This window comes from Engraulis encrasicolus, chromosome 22 (genome assembly GCF_034702125.1).
Source record: "Engraulis encrasicolus isolate BLACKSEA-1 chromosome 22, IST_EnEncr_1.0, whole genome shotgun sequence".
NCBI lineage: Eukaryota > Metazoa > Chordata > Actinopteri > Clupeiformes > Engraulidae > Engraulis > Engraulis encrasicolus.
Genome location: NC_085878.1, coordinates 32,380,500 through 32,390,726, shown reverse-complemented (window position 1 = coordinate 32,390,726; position 10,227 = coordinate 32,380,500).

Sequence of the window (10,227 nt, the reverse complement as noted above, 5' to 3'; positions counted from 1 at the left end):
GCTGTAAATGGTTGTGAGATGTTTCACTGGCCCTGGTTTATACAGTGATGTCCAACGTGTCCTTGTCCTTTTTTCTTGTTTGTGACAGTACATATTAGCAGGCAGGCAGGCAGGCAGGCAGAGTTTGAGATAATACAATACAGTAGCACTTGGTACTGCAGAGGAGAACTACTGTAGAGGCACTATTTTTACTCTAAACAATGAGGTGTGGACAGCAAATTGTTTGTCAAGAGATGTGGCTGTGAATAATTTTTTCATATTAGTTAAACCAATTCCAAACAAGAGTGAAAAATTGTAGTGCCATGATGGTAGAAAAAAAAAAACTATCCTACAAAGCTATCACTATGTAAAATGTTTTCACATATAGGCCTATTGTATTTGGGGGTACAGAGTTGCATAATCTTTGTCTTTATAATCGTTATAGGCATAATGGCATATGAACATACATACAGAACATTTAATACATTTTGGTGCCCCAAAACAGCGTAAAGAGTATCATAGAGCACAAGTGTAGAAACTTTAAATTCAACTTGTGCTTGCTGTCCATAGTCTCTTTCACATTGATCCCAATGCTTTATATTTAAACACATTTACTTTTCACTCAATTAACATTGGTCAGTTTAATTAATTGGACGTACATACGACAAGTACAACCACAAAAACAACACGAGCGCTAATATAGCCATATGGATTTTCCCAAATCAAATTCTCCAGAGCTTTTGTACGTATTATGAGGAGGGTCTGGTGTTTTTTTTAATTAGCATTGGGTGGATGTGTGCGATAGTGGAGGATGCGGCTAGGGGATTGGGTCTGATTAGGATAATAACTGTTCTAAATTACATTTTGGTGCAGTGTGTCCGACAGGTGTAGTGGCAAGATAGGGGAGGGGAAGGTTTTCTGTTGGCGGCTGCAGCTGTGTTTGCTGTCTTTGTGTGGAACAAAAGGGGGCCTGTCATATCCGCCATGATTGATGCCTCCACCAGAGAATAGTTAGGGCCATATTTACATGAATCCTTCGGGGGTGGGGGGGTGTTGTATTGCTGCCTACATGGAGTATGTGTGTATACAAACACACACACACACACACACTCTCTCTCTCTCTCTCTGTCTCTGTCTCTCTCTCTCTCTCTCTCTCTCTCTCTGTCTCTCTCTCTCTCTCTCTCACACACACACACACACACACACACACACACACACACACACACACACACACACACACACACACACACACACACACACACACATTCATTCACACTCATTGAAACACAAAAACACACACAAGTAGACACAAACACACAGGGTGTCATATTTATACAAACTTCGCTCCCCTCCTGTTTGTCATTAGCCTTTTGTTTCACAGCTTCCCACTGGCAGACATACGTATGTATTCTTGTTTTGCTAAAAAACACCTAGCCTGCATCATCGACTTTCAAATATTTTCCTATTTTCAATGAGATTAAACCAGCACACTGTTATACACACACACACAAACACTGACACACACACACACACACACACACACACACACACACACACACACACACACACACACACACACACACACACACACACACACACACACACACACACACACACACACACACACACACACACACACACACACACACACAGTGAGCACCTCTACTGCAAGACTTGCCGTCGACTTTCATCAGCATTTCCTTGAAAATCCCTCACACCTTCGACCCTCTTTATTTACCGTGTCTTTATTGCATGCATTCATTTTTCTTACACATCCACAAATAGAGGAAAAAGGGAAACAGAGAGAGAGAGAGACTAGGCTACACAGAATGTGTTAGCGGAGAACATCTAGCAAATGCATACAGAGGGATCTTCAAGTTCATGCATGGCAAAATAGTGTTATCACACTATCATGCTGATTATGCATAGAGGGCCAGGTAAAACAAATAGGCTTTCCTGAGTATTCAGATGACTATTTGGAATCACAGCAGGCAGGCTCTCCCTGCACATATCAGGCGAACGGAGAGAGGGGGAAAACGAGAGAGAGAGAGAGAGAGAGAGAGAGAGAGAGAGAGAGAGAGAGAGAGAGAGAGAGAGAGAGAGAGAGAAGGGAAGAAAGAGACAAAATGAGAGAGAGAGATAGAGAAGGGGAGAGAGAGAGAAGAGAGGGAGAGGCAGAAAAATGTTGAGAAGGCTAATGTACCTCTGTGCTGATTTGAAAACCAATGAGGGGAGAGGAGCTTCTCATAGGCTGAATGATGGAGCTGTGGAGCTCATTTCACCTCGGCAACCCCCAACCCCCCTCCCCCCTCCGCACACACACACATGCGCACGCACGCACGCACACACACACACATACGCAGACACAAACGCATGCATAGACCCACATCCGATCTATTTCTCATACATTTTAAATGGATAACAAATGAAAGAGGAAAAATCTCGCTGTCATGTTGACATGGAAAAATCAACAGTGTGTACACATCCAATGCAAAAAGAAGAAGTAGAGAAGGAAAAAAAATCTGCTAGCACAAAGCAAAAAATTCAACTTCCACGTACGAGGACGAGTACAGTGTGTCTTTTGACTAGGGCCTGGGTGAAAAAAAACACATTAACGAGATCTCAACTCCCGATCTCTCCACCTCTTTTTAAACAGTGGTAAATCCCGACTATAAAGGGCCATTCATTCCGATTTAATGGTTGCCAACCCGCAGAGGAAATGTGATTCATACGGTATGGTGCACAGTTAAAACAGAACATTCCCCCCCTCTCTCTCTCTTTCTCACTGAAACATGCTGGCCCATGCAAGCTAGTTTCCCATGCCTATAATTAGATAGAGCATCTGAAAGAGCCCATGAGCCCAAGGTAAATCAAGGTCTCAACGCACGTTTCGTACGACACCGCACATTGTCTCCTGAAAGGGGAAGGAGGATTATTAAAAACTACATGTGTCACCTCGTGCTCACAGTGCTCGTGAACCTATCAGGAGTAAAGATGCACAAAGGCGTTTTGTAGTTTCGGTGCGTCTGATTGGATGAAGGCTGTGTCTGTCACGTTTTAAGCCCTCCCTCAGGGACAGGCGAAGATTTCCCTGGAGGGTATAGGCAGGATGTTAATCATTGCAACGACTTGGCATGCGCCCAAGGCCGCTGACAGCTTTCACTGGGCCCAGGACTAAGTCATCTTAACGGGCCCCCCTACCCAATACACACAATGTAATGAGGATCCAATTCTGGGCCCCCTATCTCCTTGGGCCCGAGACAACATACCCCTTTGTCCCCCCTGTTGCCGTGCCTGCATGCACTTTGTGTGTGTGTGTGTGTGTGTGTGTGTGTGTGTGTGTGTGTGTGTGTGTGTGTGTGTGTGTGTGTGTGTGTGTGTGTGTGCTTACAGTACATATAAACAAATTTCGCACACTCCTACATTGCCTGCACCTTATTTGGAGGGGAGCAGTGCGTGTGTGTGTGCACATCTGCTTCTTCCACATTATTGATGTATGTGTGCGTGTGTGTGTGTCTGTGTCTGTGTCTGTGTGTGTGCACATCTGCTTCTTCCACATAGGAGAAAATATATGTGTGTGTGCGTGCGTGCGTGCGTGTGTGCATGTGTGTTTGTGCTTACAGTACACATAAGCAAATTTCACACACTCCCACAAAAACTTCCTCTACACCTTCACCCACAAATGGGTGGGAACAGTAGCAATTCAAGTAATGTGAAGCCCATTTTATATATTCTATATATAAAAATAAATACTCAAGTATGAATGCACAATCATCATGCAGTGATGTGAAGCCAATTTTATATGCATCTTGTCTAAAATACTCTTTTTTCAGTTATCACACAGTGGCATTCTTCCTTTTAGAATTGCTATATATACAGTATATACCTTGCCTGGTTAACACCAGACCTAATCACAAGTGAGATTAGGTCTGGGGAGTTGCCTATTGTAAATTCCGTATGGGGCCGGAATACTTGGCTATTATGACACACTGCCCTGCTCTCTGATTGGGCAGAGAAACTGTTAAGGTCGGAATGCTTGGCCATTATGACACAGATCCCATGATCTTGTACGTTATGAGTCATCCTCGCCATACTGTCTTTCAGATCGAAACGATTGTGTAGAACTAAAGGCAGTATGGGAGTTCCCAGGCTAGTATATACCTGCAATATATGCAGTGCTATACTGTATATACCTGCAAAAATACCACCATATCTCTTTGAAATACTTCACCATACATTGACATCAGCAGTGGTTCTACCCATTTAGGGGCCCTTGGCAAAATATAGACATGAAGCCCTTTCGAACTACTTTCACTGGTATTTACTGTATCATAGTGGGTATAGATGGTGGGGCCTTTGGCAACAGCCTAGTTTACGTATTGGTAAAACCGCCTCTGACTGACATACCAACATACAACACTATATCCCCATAAACAGGGCCAGATTAAGATGGTCCAGGGCCCCTATGCTACAGGTTGCTGTGCCCCCTGACAGGTGAGGGCCCCTAGGCTGCAGCCATATCTAGCCTGTGCATTAACCCAGCCCTGCCCATGAAGGCTATCTGCTTGATGTGCATGTTTGAAATGTGCTCTAGTCTACAGACAAAGGTGACTCTGATGCAATGAATATGAAGACGCACCGTGAGGATGAGGATGTTGAATTAGTCAGAAGAAGTGGCGTCTCAGGAGATGGATTTGCTCTGTTTAAACAATACTGTGGCTAAACGTGTGAGGTGGGCCCAGAACCTGGGCTCATCAGCCACTTAAGGGTGCAGTTTATGGAGAATAAAAATGCTATAATTGCTGCTTTCTCCCCGAGTTCACCCCCCCTCCACCCCCCTCTCTGTCTCCAGAGTAATCAATATGCATTAAATCTCATCTCATTTTATGAATATTAGTCGAGCAGTGAAAGGGGCTGAAGAACAAAAAGACACCTAGCAGCCGCAGCCCTCGCAATTGTTGTCATTCAAAGTGGAGACAGAGAGAGAGAGAGAGAGAGAGAGGGGGAGAGGGAGAGAGGGGTTGGGGGGGTAGAGAAAGCTTTTTAATTGGAGCGTTATCATGATTTCGCCCCTCTTCAGCAGCAGGCGAGATGACTTATGCTTGACAGATAAATAGTGACTTCACGCAGGCCTGATTAAAACGTTAACAAGTTTCGCAGACATATTTTTCCGTGAGTCATCACACGCTTAAAGCATCCTCCATAAATTAAACACGGCAGGTGGCCTCGCAAATTGTTCTTTCTTTCTTTCTTTCTTTCTTTCTTTCTTTCTTTCTTTCTTTCTTTCTTTCTTTCTTTCTTTCTTTCTTTCTTTCTTTCTTTCTTTCCTCTTCATGGCCATGAATACTGTAATTATTAGCGTTTTTCCTCCCTTCTTCTTCTTCTTCTTCTTCTTCTTCTTCTTCTTCTTCTTCTTCTTCTTCTTTTTCTTGTTCTTCTTCCTCTTCTTTCTCCTCCTCCTCCTCTTCTTCATGTACTCCAGCAGCATAGTTGAGGACAGACAGAAACAGGAGGAGGAATGAATCTGTGATTAAAAGAAGAATAATGGAATTGTAATAGAAATTAAGTTTTCGACATTCATAATCTGCCCGGGCCGGCTTTGTTCAAACACGAGTGCTGGAGGCTTCAATTTCCATTTTGAATAATGAGACTGTATGAGTGAAGAGGGAGGAGAGAGGAGAGGAGGGCAGGAGAGAGGCGGGCAGGAGAGAGGGGGGCAGGAGAGCGGAGACAGTGGGGGGGTTAGGGGCAGGAGAGAGGAGAGGGGAGGGGTGGGGGTCGTCATGGCCACCTGAACCGCCCCTTTGCTCTGTGCACCGGCCCTTGTTTTTGTTCCATATTAAATATTCATCTCATATTCCTGCCCTAGACGGGCCGCAATCAGAGCCCATTTCAGAAGCCACGCCGGTGACATGCCGCTATCGCACCCAAAGTGGCCACTGATTTTTTTATTATTATTATTATCACTGTTATTTGAAAAAAAAGCTATTCACTGCTGCTGTCCACTGCTCTGTGTGTGTGTGTGTGTGTGTGCGTGCGTGCCTGCGTGCCTGCGTGTATATGTGTGTGTCTGAGTCTGTGTGTGTGTGTGTGTGTGTGTGTGTGTGTGTGTGTGTGTGTGTGTGTGTGTGTGTGTGTGTGTGTGTGTGTGTGTGTGTGTGTGTGTGTGTGTGTGCGTGCGTGTATGTCTGAGTCAGTGTGTCTGTATGTGTGTGTGTGTGTGTGTGTGTGTGTGTGTGTGTGTGTGTGTGTGTGTGTGAGAGAGAGAGAGATAGCTATGCCACCTTGGCTTCAGATAACCCCAAAAAACATGAGCAATCTGTCCTTGCTCACATGTTGAGGCATACTGCTCCTCCTGCTGCTCTCCCTGGTGTGTATGTGTGTGTGTGTGTGTGTGTGTGTGTGTGTGTGTGTGTGTGTGTGTGTGTGTGTGTGTGTGTGTGTGTGTGTGTGTGTGTGTGTGTGTGTGTGTGTGTGTGTGTGTGTGTATAATGTATGCGTTTGAGGTTCTCTGTATGTGTGTGTGTGTGTGTGTGTGTGTGTGTGTGTGTGTGTGTGTGTGTGTGTGTGTGTGTGTGTGTGTGTGTGCATGTGTGTGTGTGTCTGTGTCTGTGTCTGTGTGCGCGTGTGCATGTGTGTGTGTGTGTGTGTGTGTGTGTCTGCGTTTGTGTCTGCATGTACACGTTTCGATGTCGGATATGTGTGTGTGTGTGTGTGTGCGCGCGCTTGTGTGTGCAAGTACGCATGTTCGATGTTGGATGTGTGTGTGTGTGTCTCCTGTTTCATTTACATCCGTCTGCCTTCATGTGCTGGGGAGGCATGGGGCCTTTCATATGATCTCACACTGAGGTCTTGTTAGAGGTTGGGAGCTTATGTTCTGCGGGAGGGGGATGGGTGCAGATGCATTGATCTGATAATAACAATGGGGCGGAATAGAGCAATGCATACACCTACTGTGGCATAGTCATCTCCTCGCTAGACAGGAACCTTTGGAGGACGGACAGACAGACAGAAAGACAGACAGACAGACAGATACACAGACAGACAGATACACAGACAGACAGACAGACAGACAGACAGACAGACAGACAGACAGATACACAGACAGACAGACAGACAGACAGACAGACAGACAGACAGACAGACAGACAGACAGACAGAGAACCGGAGGTACAGAAGAAGGGTTGCAGGAAAAAAAAGACAAGAATAAAACAGGTTAGAATTTGGTAGGTCACTGACGCAAACAGACTGACAGAAAAACGGACAGACGGAGGTACAGAGAAAGGTTGCCGGAAAAAGAAAATAATGAAATAGAGAAAAAGAGTTAAGTAAAGCTTTCTCTTCATCTTTCAACCTCTGATGACTTGATCTGACAATGACTTAATAGTTACATGACTTAATAGTTACAGTTGGTACAATTGATTGACAATTGATTAAACCTACAGTAACAGGGCTACAAGGAAGAGATAAAGTCCACCTGGCATTGTTCTTTTATTGGTCTTTTACTTTGGGCTTTTATTGTGACACACCATACACCAGAAACATGAAGTACTGTACAACACAATACAAGCTGAAAGGCAGGTCTAGCTCAGCATAACAAGATGCAAAGGAGCCGCACACATGGCATGCAGGCATTAACATAACACACTGATGAGAGTGATAGAAGTAATGTATACGAGACACAAAGGGAGAGACATAGTCAACATTCCTTCATGCAGCATTTGCATGTTATACAACGTAGAACATACCATATCACACCCACTTCATGCTAGGAACAGTCCCCCTTGTGTGTACAGTGCAGAAGTCTCACTGCTCCTCTCCCCGCGCACATCGCACAAAATGAAATGATTCGTTTTGTATAGCTGCAGTTTATTAATTTGGGGACAAATATTTGATGTTGACAAACAGCTGCAGGCAGGCAGATTTCATATTATATCTTTAATTGAATCAGTATGTTCGTGTTGTCACGATAAACACCATTAAATGGGTTCCCCATTTGCATATGTTTTGACTACATGGTTCAACCCGTGCACAGTAGCTAGAATTTGTACCATTGTGCACCTACATACTTTGCATCATGCGGATTAAGTGGCTTGGTAGGTGTACAAGGCCCCTCTTGTCCTTTATTGGCAGTCCAATTGTAAACAATGCTCTGCGTGTTATGAGATGACAAAATACAGTGCATGATCCCAGCGTTTAGTGCATCATTTTCTTTCCTCGACGAAAGATCCCATGGCTTATACGAATGGTCCCACGTTTTATACGACTGGTCCCTTCGGAAGAATGCATTCGACGAAAAGACCTGTCCCCTTTTTGGATAGGGTGTCCAATGAAAATCTTGCGTGAAACGAATGCCATAATCTGGGGCTTGCTGAGCACCCTAGAAAGAAAACAACTTAAATTCTAGGTTCTGTCTGCAAAGTAGCAAGTAGAAAGTGTAATGGGAATAATATCCCTCTGCTACCTCAACTGAAGTACAAACTCAAAGAATGTGAGGTACAAAAAGCCCTAACATTCAGCTTTGCAGCTTCCCGATGTTCAAAACTGGAGAAATTACAGCTACAAAAAGGAAACAGTTCATTTGGATTGCCCTCCCACAGAGACTCAACAGATGGTTTGAAAAATAAAATGTTGTTTGTATATAGTAGCTGTTTACTGATTTATCTCATTAATTAAACCCCAATCTTTACCCTCGCAAGGTTCAGGATCACGAGATGCTTTCTGCAAGGTCTTATCTGAGCTAACCTAATTAACCAGCCAAGTTAGGCAAGAAGGAAGCTGGAGTCTCTTTGTAAAGGAAGTTCAGCTGTGAATGCGTTCAGTCCATCTTCGTGGGCAGCTGTGACACAAGTGGGCAGCCATGGCGCAATGGTTAAGGAGATGGGCTTTAGATCAAAGGGTTGCAGGTTAAAATCCCACCCTTCCATTGCCAAGCACGCACCATGGCTGAAGTGCCCTTGAGCAAGGCACCTATAAGCCCATCCTAAGCCTCCAGGGACTGTTACCAATACCCTGTACATAACTGTAAGTTGCTTTGGACAAAAGTGTCAGCTAAGTGTAATGTAATGTAATGTAATCTTCATCACTTGGCAACCTACTCCACTAGTTAGTAGGTCTAAATCACTGAACTGAGTATGGCAAGGGTGTACATTATTCATATGACGACAAGAACATTATTGCTCTCAGTTGGCCACTGTGACAGCACTTATGGTGCATCGTTATTCCCAGATAACTTGATTGATAAAAAGTAGACCAAAGATATTCAGTTCAACACATGTTATTTACACATGAAATCATGGGTCATTTTTTGACATATTGTAATATTCATCACTGCATTATGTTCACTATATTATAAGAGAGAGATGGAAATAAGTAGTGGATTTTTTTTTGGGAGTTCAGTAAAGCATGCTAATCAAATTCTACTGTTGGAGAATTTATTCAAGAACTCTCCACAGTTGAAGGTGTCTGGCTGAAGACATCATATCCTATTGTAATGTTCATGAATTACAGCAGGCAGAAATGTGAAGTGTATGTTTTGTAAAAATAAAATAAAAATAATAAATTAAAAAATCCTAATCGAATTCTATTGTTGGAGTATTTATTTAAGAACTTCACACATATCAAGGTGGGGTGGCTAGTAAATCTGAGGGTGTTGTGTGCAAAGCTAGAAAGAGGGTACTGTAAGTCTACAGTTCCCCCACACTGATAGTCATCTGCAGATCCACAATCTATCTGTGCCCTGACTGACAGCAACACGATGGGATGCTGGTCCATCCACCACCAACACAAGATGGGATGTTCGTCTACCCACCATGGCAACACATTGGCCATGCATCGCCCGGTGCAGTACAGCAACACAGATTGGCCAGGTGGTTTTGAAAATAAGCTTTGTAACTTCACTCTCTGTTCAGTTTCAAAACAGAACAGATTCTTATTACTTTAGTCAAAAGGACAATACAGTATGTTCCAATGCTATACCAGAGAGAGTAGAGAGAGAGAGGTTCCATTGGCCCATTGTTTCCGGGTTCTATTATTGCAAGGGAGAGGGGGGGGAAATCCCCCTTTAGGCAGACCTAGGCAGACCTAAGGACTGTTCTAGTCAATGCTAGGAGCATTATGACACGCCCCTTTAGGCAGACCGGAACCTGGTCATGTTAGGTGCCAATAGCAACCTATTACATTGGCATATCTCTATATACTTAAAGAATCTCGGGCTATACTGTGCCTCAGAAAGGCTACAACAACTTC